The sequence below is a fragment of the Lissotriton vulgaris genome, chromosome 11, assembly GCF_964263255.1.
Source record: "Lissotriton vulgaris chromosome 11, aLisVul1.2, whole genome shotgun sequence".
Taxonomy (NCBI): domain Eukaryota; kingdom Metazoa; phylum Chordata; class Amphibia; order Caudata; family Salamandridae; genus Lissotriton; species Lissotriton vulgaris.
The window spans coordinates 57931759-57947099 of record NC_141699.1 but is presented as its reverse complement, the minus strand read 5'-3'; the positions used below and the strand labels follow the sequence as shown (position 1 = coordinate 57947099).

Here is a 15341-nt window from a genome sequence, read left to right as displayed (position 1 = left end):
GGCCCACCGCTCCAGCTACTGAAGCACTCCAAACCACACTGATATCCTGAGGCTTTAGTTCACCAGGTAAGGGGATTTTCCTTCGTTATCCACAATTACTCAAGCTGCCCCATTGCCTTTGCTCATTAATACAGCTGAGTTAGGAGCAAGACATAGAGATGACTTTCTCACGGCGGTCAGTCAGCCGCCATCTTGAAATTAGATGAAAGAATTGCCAGACAGATACATTAGGTAGGTGGGTAATGGCAGAGTGCTGTTCCCACAGGTATAACTTTACTCTCTGCTCTATTTACAGCTCTACCGGAGATGACCCTGAGGTTTTTGAGGAGGTTAATGCAGAGCTAGCCTCACGACACGCACCAATAATATTCGGTGGTGACTTAAATATCAACCGCTTATCCATCAGTTGGGAGTTTTCCGGGAAATATTCCTCACGTATAAGTAGAGTGTGGAGGGCCCTCGTCACACTGGTTCAAGATAATGGTTTAGTGGAAGCCTGGGCTCAGACGAAAGTGAATGATCCTGGGAGTACGTACTACTCTGCACCCCACAAAAAGGTACCAGGACTAGATTACTTTTTAACCTCAATCAGCTGGTTTTAGAAACTACTATAGAAAAGCATCCTCCTGTGATATCAGACCATAACCCATTAGTATTAACAGTGAATTTTAGGGGATCGGAAATATAAGAATCAGTTTGGATTTTCGAGAGAGCTCTGTTGGAGGATCCAGATTACATTACTCACATGAATTCCTGGATTACTTGGTTCTTGAAGATTAACAGGGACAGCACTGGTTGTGGAATGGTTTGGGAAGCACTTAAATCCGGGATCAGAGGTGAGACACTCAGCTACAGTGCCCAGCGGCAGAAAAAAGAAGCAAAACATTCCAACACACACAATATAAGGCCTTGATAGAATTGGAGGAGGAACTAACAAGTGCAATAGCACGATGGGCACCGGTAGAGAGCTGGATTTATAGGATACCGATAACTAAAGCAGAAATTGGGGCAATCTCAGCGACTAAGGCTACCAGGAAATATTTGACATGGCGTCAGGGATGCTATGAATTGAGCGAGCAAGTGGGACATATGTTAGCTGTAAGGACAAGGCAGAGGAGGGTGATGGGGGAGATAGTGGAGATACAGTATGCAGGGGGGAACCTGATTAAATAGCCACAAGGTTTTCGGGAGGAATTTCAAAGATACTCTAGTAAACTTTATCTGGAGAAATCAGACCCGTCCTCTGACGATGTCAGGGGGTATCTGAACAATATTTAAATAGAGCAGTTCGCCACAAGTAACACTGAGGATCTGGAGGCGAAGCTTACAAAAAAGGAAATATATAAAGCCCTAAAGAATCTCCCATCGTGAAAAGCAGTGGAGCCAGATCAGATATCCCTGGAATTTTATAAAACTTTGTATTATATATTAAAACAAGATATGGTAAGGACATTTGAGCAGGCTCATGGAGGAGGCTCTATACCCAGGTCCTGGACCCAGGCAGTCATAGTGTTTTTTGGGAAGAAAGAGAAAACTTTGCAGGAACCTGGCTCATATAGATCGATCACTCTCATGAACGGTGACTCTTAGATCTTCTTGAAGGTCTTGGCCTCCCGATTAAGCTCAGTCATTAGCAGAGTGATTAATCCGTGACAGGATGGGTTTATACCTGGCAGATGAACCACCGAGCATATCTGCAGGGCGATAACATTATTCGATGCCGCAGCAGTCTCAGGAGACCCTATGTCATTGATACTTTTAGATGCTGAAAAAGCATTTGATAGGGTCTCCTGGGGCTACCTTTGGTTTACTCTCGAGAGGTATGGGATAGGAAAAGGGTTCATTAAAGCAATTAGGGGTTTATATAAGAATCCAGTGGACCGTATCAGATTAAATGGAGGATATACCATGACTATTCGGATCACAAGGGGTACCAGGCAAGGGTGTCTCTGCTCCCCGCTACTCTTTGCCTTATACATAGATCCATTGATCCGAAGAATTGAAGGAAATGAAACAATTAATCCAATGATACTTCGGAAGTTGGAAACCAAAATTCTTGCATATGCAGATGAGCTGGCTGTAGTCACATCTGATCCTCAGGCCACAAACATAGCAATTGGTGAAGAAGCTGCAGTATTTGGGGTACTTTCAAGGTATAAACTCAAGCAGCAGAAAACACCAGTAGTAGTTAACCATCATCATCAAACAAGCTTTATTCGACAATGTCATAAAAGCATTAAAAAACCTGTATTACATTTTATGGTTTAAAAGGTTAAAATGGTTAAATTCATAAAATACATCCTATGTACAAATTACAAAAGTGCATACAGTTTTCCAACTGGGTTAGCTAGAGATTTAACAAGGTTTCAGTCCCGATTCCAGTTTGCTTCTGATAATCCATGCCCAGCCTATGAATTTGGCCAGAGCTATACAGATGGTAAAGTTATTGCTTGTACGGATTATTCTAGCTGCTACTAAGCCACTTCTGGTTCCCAGTAACTTAGCAATAGGGCATAGCCACTTCCGGCGTGGATCTGCGTATGCTGGGCATTCAAATAGTATGTGATTTATCGTTTCCAGAGCAGCTGGACAACCTGGGCAGGCGGCCTTGTTTCCCTGGGCCCATTTTGAGGTAAATGCTCTAACTGGTAAGCTGCCTATCCTTAATTGGAAAAACAGCTTACGATCCAGAGGTTTGCTAATGCTGTCCCAAAAAGCTTCAAACATGGGTGTGTCTTTAAAACCCAGAAAGAACCCTGTTAGTGAGAGGGGGGCAGCCTTCCTGTACACCTCTAAAGTCACAGCCTCCCAGTACAAGCCCTTGAGGTCCTTTTTTGATGGGAACCTGGCATTCGCTGGATCTTCCCAGAGCGCTCGTAGTCCCAATTCAAGCAAGGATTTACCAATCCTGGATAACCATACAATTTTGTGGTGGATATCACTTCTGATTAAATCCTGGAGTCCCTCAGCGTATGTTTTCAGTTCAGGTGTTGTCCATAGGCGCCTCCAATAAAGAACTGGTCGGAGGGCAGCTATGTGAGCAATAGGTCTCATGGCCATATCGAGGTAGAGGGGGCACATAGGAGTGCTCTGGGGTAGGCTTACAAGATTCCTCAAAAATCTATTCTCTGATGCTGTTAGTTTCCCTAGGTTTTCAAATCCCCATATCTTTACGCCATATAGGGCTGAGCTAATCACCTTGCCATTATAGACAGAAAGGGCAGGAGCAATTGGTTTGGTGTGTGACCTAGCATGTTCCCTGTTTAGTGCTCCTGCTAGCTGGAGGTGTTTAAGGGTTCCCAGTTCCACCTGCTGTTTCCAGGATAAATCTTGTTGAATACATACCCCAAGGTAAGTAAACGTTTGGACCTTTTCAAGGGGAAGATTGTTCATAAACATTTTGCCCATGAAAGATTTATGCTGATTAAAAGCCATGTATTTTGATTTGGTAACATTTACTTCCAAACCACGAGCGGTGCAGAAGCTTTCAAAGATTCCTAGTGCCTTCTGTAATCCACTCGGGGTTTTGGCTATGATTAAGCAGTCATCAGCAAACATTAATATGGGTACTTTGACTCCCGCTAGGGTTGGGGCATCAACATTAGCTGCGACCAATATGTTTGCCACTTCGTTTAAATAAAGAGAAAAAAGGGTTAAGGCAAGGACACAGCCTTGCCGCACCCCTCTTTCCACTGGAAACTGGCTAATAATGCTTCCAGGGCTACCCCACCTTATCTGGGCAAAGCTATTTTCATGTAATCTAATGATTAATGAGAGGAGGGCACTAGGCATTCCCATGTGGTGGAGAACTTGCCACAAAGTTTCCTGGGGAACAAGGTCGAAAGCTGCCCTGAGGTCTATAAAGGCAGCATAAAGACTGCATCCTCCTAGTAGGACAGTCTTCCAATATAACATAGCAAATTGGAGTACTTGATCAATTGTACTGATTGAAGATCGAAATCCTGCTTGCAGTCTGGATAGGATGTTCCCATCTTGTTCCCAAACCTGGATCTTGTTTCAGATCAGCCTGCCGAAGATTTTCTGAATGGTATCGATCAGGCTGATTGGGCGGTAGTTACTAGGTAAGGTCTTGTCCCCTTTCTTATATAACGGTATTATTTCCGCCCCTTGCCAGGTGGTAGGGATGGGCGCTCCTTTAGCTATACTGTTTGCTAGGAGGAATATGTAGTCTCCCCAGGGATCTCTGTCATGTAAAAATACATCTGCTGGTATTCCATCGATACCTGGGGCCCTAGCAGGAACTACCATGTCCAGAGCCTGATGTACATCCTCAAGATTGAAAGCATCATCAGTGAAAAACAACATATTGGGAGCCTCCACGTGGGTGCATAGTTCCATACTCTTGGCGTATTGGGGCTTGAAGTATGATACCCATTCCTCTTTGGGCACCCAATTTTGGGGCTTATCCCGTTTTCTCTCACTTCCCCATTTTAGTGTGTCCCAAAACTTCCTGGAGTCTTTTTGCATGCCTGCTTCTTTTAGGTCCTGCCACCGTTGCTCGTCCCAAGCTCTCTTAGATTTGAGAATTATGCTCTTGTAAGCTCCCCTTGCTACACGCACTCGTTCACTCATTCCACTTTTGAGGGCACTGCCTAAATCTCTCCTTGCTTTCCTGCACTCGCATGTTTACCATCGCGGTACATGACTATTACTGTTGCTGTTTGGCTTGTTGGGCTTAACAAATAGGCTTTTTAAGTCAGTAAAGAGTGATTCGTGGATGTTAGTAACTGATTTCAGAGCTGTAGCCTGGTCCCCCTTGACAGATTCATCCTTCATTTCATGCAGAGCTAGCTTCGTTTTACTTAATATAAAGCCAAATACACTTGGTTCTCCAGTACCTTAGCCTCTTGAACGTGGCGCATATCATTTGTGATATCTACAACTTTAATTGACTCCACGTTAATTCCCCTTGCTTCTGCTGGCATCAACCAATAATGTAGGGACAGTGACAGGGGGTTATGATTGCTCTCCAACCTGTCTATGACCGACAAGTCTTCCAGATATTGCCATAGACTAAGACTCAACAGGATATAATCAATTCTGCATGTTCGAGGGCCGGCATTAAATGTGTTGGCACCACTCTTGTCTTGCTGGGTCCTGCCATTGGTAGCGCGTAGTCCCTTATTCAGGCAAAGTGCATTAATCTGAATAGTTATTTCAGACCACCTTTTTACAGGCTCTAGTTCAAGTTTAGGTACACCCCATTGGCTGTCTTCCTCCTCCGAGATGTTCCACTCGCCTCCTAGTAGGGGCTCAAAAGTTGAATTAAAATCGCCACCTAGAATGATATGGGAATGCTGTTCGTAGCGTTCAATATGTTCTTCTAATACCATTATGACTTCTGATTTTTTCCCTCCAGTGCTCCTACCATACAGGTTGTATATATCAACCAGTTCATTATTACTATTCTTGACAGTAAGAAGCAGTAGGTCCCTATGGTTAGTATGAATAGATTTTACACTAACATCTAGATCCTGTTTGATCCAGATCGTTAGTCCTCCCGATGGCCTCCCTCTGGCTCCCTTTACTGCTGGTATGCTGTAATTCAGAAACCCAGGAAAGAATAGCGGTTCTAATAGCCATGTTTCCTGAAAGAGACAGATGTCATACGAATTAATAAATGAAGCCCAATCAGGTGATTCAACCCTAGATTTCAGGCCAGCAATGTTCCATGATATTATCAAGGTCGTTTTTGATGTAATAATTCGGGGAGTAGCCAAAGAGTGACCGGGAGTATCGTCAGTGGGTCTGGGAATATCCGCTATATGGGCTTCACCCAAGTTATTAACTAATGGTGAACTTTGCTCAACCATGGTGTATCCCAATTTGACACCTATTTCTGGTAGTCAGTCGTATTGATCAAGACTTGAACTCGCTAATTCCTTCCCTCCCACTTGCATGGCCAGAGGTTTACTTTGGATGGGAGAGGACCTAAATTGGATTTTGGAGAGATCTGGCGAGCAAGTTCTAAACTTTAACAGGATTAAGTTTTCCGCCAGATAGCGGTTATTGAGAACTAGCTCAATGCTGTCTGTTTTTTCCCCTACAATGGAAATCCTTTTGGCTAGGAGAATGTCTTCTCTAATTAATGAACAGCATCCCCTGACGTATCTGGTCCAGTGGGTGGCCTTGCTTATGAGAGACTCACTGGATTCACTATCACTATTCTGATTTAGTTTTGGGACGTTCACCATATATACTTTTGGGGGGTTATTCGTAGAGTCAGCCTTTGGCTGTGGGACCTGCTCTGGGAATTGGACTATTGCTAGACAGAGATTTACTTTGACTATTTGATCAGCCCCTGGTCCAATACCCCCAGTGCTTGCTCCTGAATGACCCTCCCCAGCTATGGTGTTGGCTTGTTTTTGCCTAGGGGGACGAGCGTGGTCCTTGCTATCATGTGGGTGCCCTCTCCCAACTCTGCTCACTCCACTATGCTGAATGTCAGGGAGTTTAGATGATTCTGCTCCTCTAACCTGACTGGTTCTGGGATCTACCACCAATCTACTTGGACCATTATCATTTGGTTTCGATATAGATATAGGACAGCAAACCTGCCTCGCACTAAGATTTGTTATGGTGGCTGTGAGGCTCTCGATCTTGTTATACAGGACCTCCACTAGGTTATACAGCTGCTTCACCATGAGGGTAAGGGGGTTGATGTCTTCTCGCGTGACTATCAGGGGGTCGCCAGCCGTCGTGTTCGTCGACTCCCCTTCACCTGTTGGGACTTCAGGCACAGGTTGATCACTGACAGGGGTGGTGCAACATCTATCTACAGGGGCCAGAATTTCAAACCTGTTACTACAGACAAGAACGGTCGGGTTCAGCGCAGTGGGTGGCTTACTGGAAAGATCTTTGAGTATGACAATATCTGTAACACCACTATCTTGAGACCCTTGGGCGGTATCTAACTTTTTGTTAACTCCATTACACTTTCTAGCTTTGAATATTTCTGGAATCAGAGGACCGCTATTCTGAGACTTATCCCCCGCTATGGTCCTGCTATCGTCTGCTCTCTCTAGACCCCTTGTAGGTATAGTTGAATTATCTGTTAGTAGGTTTTGGCAGTCGTCGATCAGTTCATCAATGCGGTCCATTATACAGTTCCCCCTGCGTGGGCAGCTGGCTTCTTCTGTTTGTTCTTCCTAGCCTTTTTTCCCACTACCTCGCTCCACTCCTCAGTGCTTTTCCGTTTCCCCATTTCCTATTGTACTCAGTCCTGTTAACTATTTATCCCCAAAATAACAGTACCTTAGGGTAGCAGTAGATGAAGGGGTGGCCCAGCCCTGCCACGGACTGCCCCGGATGGCCACAGACGGCCCGCCCTCTGCCCGTGCTCAGCCCGGCGTCGCCCGCGCGCGTCCCGCGGGGCTGTTGCTTTGTAGCGCCTCCGGGCGCTGTGCTCTCGTCACCGCAGGATCGCCGGGCCCCGGGAAAGCTGGGATGTATAGTTTTCCCGCTGACACCCGGTCCCGGTCTGGGGAGAGGAAGAGGCTGCAGGGATTGGTAAATTGGCGCTGGCCATTGCCCTCACGGCGTGTGTCCGATGAATTGTAGTAGTTAACAGTTTGGTTAGCTGGGAAGATACACAGGTTACAAATTTGGCTATGTGCCTACGAATTAAAATTAAATCGGATCTTGCACAAATTGTTGAGGTTAACATCACTCCGGTAATAAGGAAGGGGAAAAACAACTTTGACAGGTGACACAATCTTCACCTCTCGATTAATGGCAGGTGTAACGTAATAAAGATGTAATTTATGCCCAAAGTATTATACTTGTTTAGGGCCATCCCCCTCGAGTATGCGGGCTGTTGGTTTAAAGAGATGGAAAATTTGCTCAATAGGTTTATCTGGTCGAAAGGCAAGAAAAGAAGAGCATTAAAATTCATGACATTATCAGGGGAGAAAGGAGGATGGGGGTTCCTTATTTAAGATTGTACCACTGGGCGGTTGCTCTACAATATATGAGGCTGCTGTTGGGTGGACAAAGGGAAGAGCAGAGAAACTCACATGGGACCGAAGATGTATATGAGCTATTGATAGGCAAGGCCTCCAAGGGCTGTTTTTAAAGCTATAATGAGCCGAGCTACTATAAAAAGGTCAGATTTAAGACTCTTCAGGCCGCATTTAAGATCTGGGTTGCCATTAAAAGAAAAACTGAGCTTGGCAGGCTTAACTACTATACACAAATTTTAAAAAATCCAACAATGCCAGAGATTTTTAGGAACAATGTTATGTCAAGATGGGAGGGTGCAGGCATTTGCATGATAGGAGATCTGTTAGATGTTACAGAAATATGCTTATTTAGTGAAATCCAGGACAATTACGGGATACCCGCTAGGGATTTTTTCAAATATCTACAAATCAGAAGCTACTTAAGGCAAAAAAGGGAGGTACAAGAGGCTTTAGTAATAATAGTGTTGTGGATACGGTTTGGTGTGCAGAGGGGTGCACTATTAGGCACATTTATTTGAAACTGACTTTGTTTACCCATGATGATCTTGAGAGGTAGGGGTCTAAATGGGAGCAGAAGTTGGGCATATCACATCATGTATTTTTAGACTCATTGGAGCTCGGCAGGACTGTGCTCCTCTCTGCATCCCTTCAGGCTCAACACTATGAAACGTTATTTTTTCTATACGCAGTACTTCTAATTTACTGACTTTTAGGAAAGGCCTCAAAACATGGCTCTTTGCCCGCTAGTGCGCTCTTTTCTATTGCTGGATTTGTTTTTACTCTCACTGCTATGTTTTTTATCTCACTGTGTTATGTTTGTCTGTTGTGGGTTGCCAATAAAAACGCCGGGACACTCTATCGGAGTAGCCGTGCGCTATAAAAGACCAATCTAACATAACATAACATAACATATACTATACCCTGGCTAGAATTGCACAATGGGGTGGGCAGGATGGGATCACTTGCCCCCGCTTCAATGGCACCGATACCAATATAGTACATATGTTCACGACTTGCCCCCTGTTGCGTGGTTGGCTTGGTTCCCTTAATATACAAACAAACCTCTCCGCACAGATTATAATGATGGGAGTTACTAATGAGGAAGCTTCTGAAGACAACTGTAATTTTCTTTTTAAAGCCATTTCTGCAGCCTGGCTGGATCCCCTGGCACCTGGGGTTCAGCGGTGGTTAGGGAGATGGCTAGCCACCAATGTTCTAGAAAAGTGAGTTTATGGAAAAAATAATGTGAGAGCAAGGAGGTTGGGGGAAAATATCTGGGCACCAATTATAAGATGGAAAGAAGGAAATTAATGGTATATAGTATTTCCTTGACTCTTCTGCAGAAGACAGAAGCTCAGAGACCAACCATAAGTGCATTCTATAATCAAAATACTCATCCTGTGTTCTGTCTAATTTATTACAATGTCTTTCTCTGACTTTCTTTTTCTCTTCCTTGCTATAGCGTTTTGCTGCTCTATCTTGCATATGGTGAACCCTAAACTTGTAATGTATGTGTCTGTTTCTCATTCCTCATTTAATCTGTATATGTTTAATTTGCTGGTATTGAATTAAAAAAAGAAAGTCAATAGGTAATAATAGTTGCTTTACAATTCTGTGTTACCCTAAGTCTCCCCATAAAAATGGTACCTCACTTGTGTGGGTAGGCCTAGTTCCCGCAACAGGAAACACTTCAAAATGCAACATGGACACACTTCATTTTTACAATGAAGACTGACTCCTTTATTGCATAGTGCCTAGCTGTAGATTTTGAACCCTAGCTCTACTAGCACCTAGGGTAACCTAGCAAACCTTTACATTTTTGAAAACTATATACCCAGGGAATCCAGGATGGGATGACCTGTCTGGCTCTTACTAGGTTCTGTTACCCAGAATCCGTTGCAAACCTCAAACTTTGTCAAAAACACACATTATCCTCACATTTCTGTGGTGGAAAGTTCTGGAATCTGCGTGGATCCACAAAGTTCCACGTGACCTGCACTCCTCAAAGTCTTCTGAGAAAAATGGAACCTCACTTTTGTGGGTAGGCCTAGTGCCCGCAACAGGAAACGGTCATAAGGCAAGGCGGACACACCACATTTTTGTAAGGATCCAATGGCTGTTTCCGCAGGAGTGCCAGGAACCGCAGACAAGCCCAACCCGTCCCCCCTACACCTCTTGTGTCTATCAAACCCTAGAACACAATGGTGATGTGAAGGGAAAGGAGGGAACAAAACAAGGAAAGAAAGGGGAAAAAGGACTCCACTGACAGGTCGGAAACAGGCGCTAAAAGAAAGGATTAGGGTCAACAGACAGCAAAAAGGCTACATATAACAATCTCTTATCCTTTCTATATGTGTTTACCTAATAGGTGTCTGGAAATCACAAGCTGTGCCAATGACCAAAAATGTTCCCAGAAGTATCGTAGGACCTTCTCTCTACTGTAATACCTTTGATGAGCCTGTTCAAATGAAAGATAGATATTTCAGTAAATATGCCTATTCCCTAGCAAAAGTATTATTGTGGATGGGGGTAAATTCTTACCCTATCGGGAAATAGGGACGATAGAGGAGGTAAGCCTGTCTTACTAATGGGTTCTTAGGTCTGCAATATCTGAAATATAAGGATACCAGCATAAGCAACCTATATTTCTATATAGCTCACTTTAATGGAAATAAAGAAAGTGCGCAAAGCGCTTTACCATGTCTTCTTTCTTCCAGACCGTGGCGAATGCCAGCTTCCGAATACCAGTGGGCGTCCAAACAAAATAGGGGGAGATAAATATAAGAAAAAGGGGGCCTCTAGGCGGACCACAACTACCACAATGCCCCAGGAGCATACACAAACCAGCCCAACCCTGGTCCGGCCGGCCGACGGAACATAAAGTCCAGCTGGCGGGCGGACCCGGGAGTAGCTGGTTGGTGCCCCAGGGAGAAGTGGAGAGGATAGCCGGCACCAGAACAACGTAAGGGGAACCTCGAGTCCGCCAAAGAATCAAAGACGGAGGCGAAGTGGGAGGTTTAGCAGAGCTCTCAGCTGAGAGCAACAAAAACCCCTAGAGAGACAAAAGTACAGGAGGGGCACAAATACCGGAGTTTGAAGCCCTGCAACTCCGGCAGACAAAGCGCCAGCCACGAGAGACTGGATACAACAATCTGGAGACAGTGCACCGGTGAGACGGCTCGACGGAAGTGACGCGACGCAATGGGCACGAAACACTAGAACGCGAAGCGCCAGTCTAACGGGGAAGTCAGGCTTTTGACTTCTGCCTGACCCTTTTGCACATGCGCATTGCAGGGCGGCCATCTTTGCTGGCTTGCGCGCACTGGCCGGCGAGCTGGTAGGCGTGACAGTTTTCACAGTGAAAACTGACCCTTTTTTTGCAAAGTGCCTAGCTGTAGATTTTGAACCCTAGCTCTCCCGGCATCTAGGATAACCAAGCAAACCTATACATTTTTTGAAAACTAGACACCCAGGGAAGTCCAGGATGGGGTGACTTGTCTGGCTCTCACCAGGTTCTGTTACCCAGAATCCCTTGCAAACTTGAAACTAAGTAAAAGAAAACACATTTTCCTCACATTTCTGTGGTGGAAAGTTTTGGAATCTAGGTGGATCCAAGAGATTCCACCTACCCCACATTTCCCACGTCTTCCAAGAAAAATGGTACCTTACTTGTGTGGATAGGCCTAGTGCCCGGGACAGGGAACGGCTCAAAACACAACGTGTACACGCCACATTTTCACAGTGAAAACTGACCCTTTTTTTGCAAAGTGCCTAGCTGTAGATTTTGAACCCTACCTCTCCCGGCACCTAGGGAAACCTAGCATATTGATACATTTTTTGAAAACTATATACCCATGGAAATCCAGGATGGAGTGACTTGTATGGCTCTTACCAGGTTCTAATACTCAGAATCCCTTGCAAACCTGAAACTAAGTAAAAAAAAGAAATCCTCATATTTCTGTGGTGGAAAGTTCTGGGATGTGCTTGGATCCAAGAAATTCCACCCACCCCACATTTCCCCAAGTTTTCCAAGAAAAATGATACCTTACTTGTGTGGGTAGGCCTACACCTCATTTTCACAGTGAAAACTGACCCTTTTTTTTGCAAAAGGCGAAGCTGTAGATTTTGAACCCTAGCTTTGCCAGCATATGGGGAAACCTAGCAAACCTATACATTTTTTTAAACCAGAGACATAGAGGAATCCAGGATGGGGTAACTTGTCTGGCTCTCACCAGGTTCTGATACCCAGAATCCCTTGCAAACCTCAAACTGTGTAAGAAAAATAAACACATTTTCCTCACATTTCTGTGTTGGAAAGTTCTGGAATCTACATGGATCCACTAAATTCCACCCACCCTGCATTCTGCAAAGTCTTCCATGAAAAATGGTACCTCACTCGCGTGGGTGAAGTACCCACGACAGGCAAGGGCACAAAACGTATTGAGGAGACATCAAAATTCCCTAACTCAAAACAACCTGGTTTTGCCGGGGGGGGGGGGGGATGGTCATCTGGGTTTTTGTCCCCGGGTTCGGTAGCAATCTTGGGAAACCTACCAAACCAACACAGTTCTGAAAACTAGATACCAGGGGGAGTTCAGTGAGGTATGGCTTGCATGGACCCTCCAACATTTTCCTACCCAGAATCCCCGGCAAACCTTAAATTTTGATGAAAAAAAATAAAATTTTTCCCAAATGTCTTTGTGGGAAAGTTGTAGGATCACCGGGCTGACACTAATTTCCGACCACCCAGCGTTCCCCCAGGTCTCCTTATAAAAATGGGAAAAATGAGGGCTGCGGGAGTGCGACCTCCCCACCCCAGCCTCCGCCTTCAGGCGTGCAGCTTGGCAGGATGCCCATGACGGGTCCCGAGGGCCAGGGAAGACTTTCCGTGTGCCTCTGGGCCTTGGAGACCCGGCTGTGTCCAGGGGCCTCAGGTCGGGTGCTCCAGCCCTGGGGCCCATCTCCAGGTCTGCCACTCTATGCCAAAGTCCCAAGACGGGGTTCCTTAGTGCCCAAGGAGCCTCCCCCTGCTTGGCTTTGTTTAGGAGCTCCAGATGGGGCACCTGAGGGCGCTGTGGAGGGCGGCCTCCCCACCACAGGCTCTGACCTTGGGCCTGCCACGTGGCAGTGTGCCCGGGACGGGTCCCGCAGTCCAGGGGAGGCTTCCCCTGCGCCTCTTGGCTCAGGAGCCCCTATTGGGGTATGGGAGCCCCACGGAGCCCCGGGTTGGGTGCTCCCACACTGGACTCTGTTGTTCCCATGCAGGCCCCCCCCCTGTTTGCCTGCTTGTCAATGTGTCTGTGAGCCCCGGGTCAGAGGGCCTGTCAACTCCCCCCCGCAGCCTCATGGTTGAGGCCCAGATAGGGCCATGGGCACTCCGGCCCCCCTATGGCCCTATGCCCGCTCACCCTTTCGTTAGGGCACAGTGTAGTTGCACCAATCCCCTCGGCCATCTGGTCACACATAATGCTTTCCAATGTGGTGACCAGATGGCCGGGCTTCCTTGGAAGTCCCTATAAGGGCTCATTTTCCACCCCGATCCTAGCGATGGCTTCAAGAGGACAGGCATGTTCTCCTTTTCAGATTTACTTTTTGGACTTTTGAATTACATTTGAGTGCTTGGTGGTAATGTGCAATGTTCTCCTTTTGGGTCCCCTCTGTCAACCAGTGAGCACGGATTACAAGAAAGGGGGGTATTTTTCCTCCGGAAGACTAGGGAGAGGGTAAATCAGACCTCTGTGAGGTCCGGTGATTCCGCTACAGGGCAAGGCAAGACCCAGGGCCCACCCGCCGGGGACACCTGGGGCCTGCCTCTCAACCCCTTCCCCATGGGCCTTTCTTTCTAGCCTGCTTTCCCCGGGAGTGGTCAGGGACGCACAGCCAACATCCCCCCTCTGAGCCACCTGCCAGGGGAGGTCCCGGCCGTACTCCAAACGATTGGGCACTCTCGGTCCATTTAGGTATGGACTGCTTCGCCAGCCTCGGCTGTTGTTTCAAGCAAAGAGCTTCAACCCCGCATTGACCATCTGACTTGAGGGCCTGCTGCCTGGCGGGAGGCCCTTCACCCTACCCAGCAGAGCAAAGGCCGAGCAGCCCCGGCAGCTCGCGCTCCAAGTGGTGCGACCCGAGCAAAAGGAGTCGGGTGGTGCCAGGCCCTCGAACGCTGCCACCCCGGCAGGTCCACAGGCCCCACGCACCACACTGTCACCCCTCTCCGGCCAGCCCATTTCCGCAGCAGCTCTAAAACGACTGTTCTGAGGGATGCCGCTGCTTCCAGGCTTCGGCAACCCTGCATCTTGCTCAGGCTGCGCCTTGGCCTGTCTCTCCCTTCCAGGGAAGACGGAGCTGGGCCGCCATTGCCCACATGGCCCTGCTGCCAAAGGGCCCTTCCACACATGAGTCTAGGCACTAACCGGGCTTCGCACGACCGAGGAGTGGCCCTTCTCACATGGCAGGGTGGCCTGCAAGAGTAGGAGCTGGGGCCTGTGAGGGGACCCAGGCTCCTCTTGGTGGGAGGGGTGCGGGATGGGGAGCTACCTGACTCTTCCCTTCTGGTGCCTCTGACCTGGGCAGGGGAAGGGTGGGCTACTCACCAGCCCGCCGGCACGGCTCGGTCCGCCCGGCGGCAGATGGCTGATGTGCAGGTGAGGCAACCCTCCCTTGTTGTCAGGTAGCCTGTTCGTACTGGTCCCCCCGTGCGGCAGGGCCGAGGGTGTGAAGACTCACACAGTCCCTCCCGGTTACTCAGGGAGGGACCGGCGGCGATGGGGCTGCTTGCTCCCATCACTCCAAGAGCCTCCCTTGCCCGTGGTTGGGGTGAGGGAACTTACTGGGCCGAGAGCCTGATAACGCTTTTTTTCGCCCAACGGTGCAGACCAACTTCCAGAGGGGAAGTCTTGAAGGGGGCGCCGGACAAATGGTGTTGCCTTCCTCCTTCCTCCCGCCTCTCCCATGCAACCTGTAGGTGGGCAAATGTTTTCAAAAAGTTGCATGTGGCTCTTGGCAGTGGATCACTTGGTTTGCGCGTCGATGAAGAACGCAGCTAGCTGCGAGAATTAGTGTGAATTGAAGGACACATTGATCATCGACACTTCAAACACACCTTGGGGCCCGGGTTCCTCATGGGGCTATGCCTCTCTGTTATGTTATGATATGTTATATGGCACTTATAAAGCGCGCAGCTAATCCCAGGAGTGTCCCGGTGCTGAAACAAAACTATGCAACAACTAACAGAAAGAGAAACTCTGCTTGCGACACGTAATCCGAAAGATTTACAGCTGAAACAGCCAGGTCTTAAATTTCCACCTAAAAGTGAGGAGGTCTTGCGTCTTTGTGAGACCCATTGGCAGAGAGTTCCAT

General features: G+C 47.4%; 1 pseudogene; it reads left to right on the top strand.

The window, feature by feature from the left end:
• The first annotated feature begins 14976 nt into the window (after positions 1–14976).
• Positions 14977–15125, top strand: LOC147678953 (5.8S ribosomal RNA; annotated as a pseudogene).
• Positions 15126–15341: the final 216 nt, after the last annotated feature.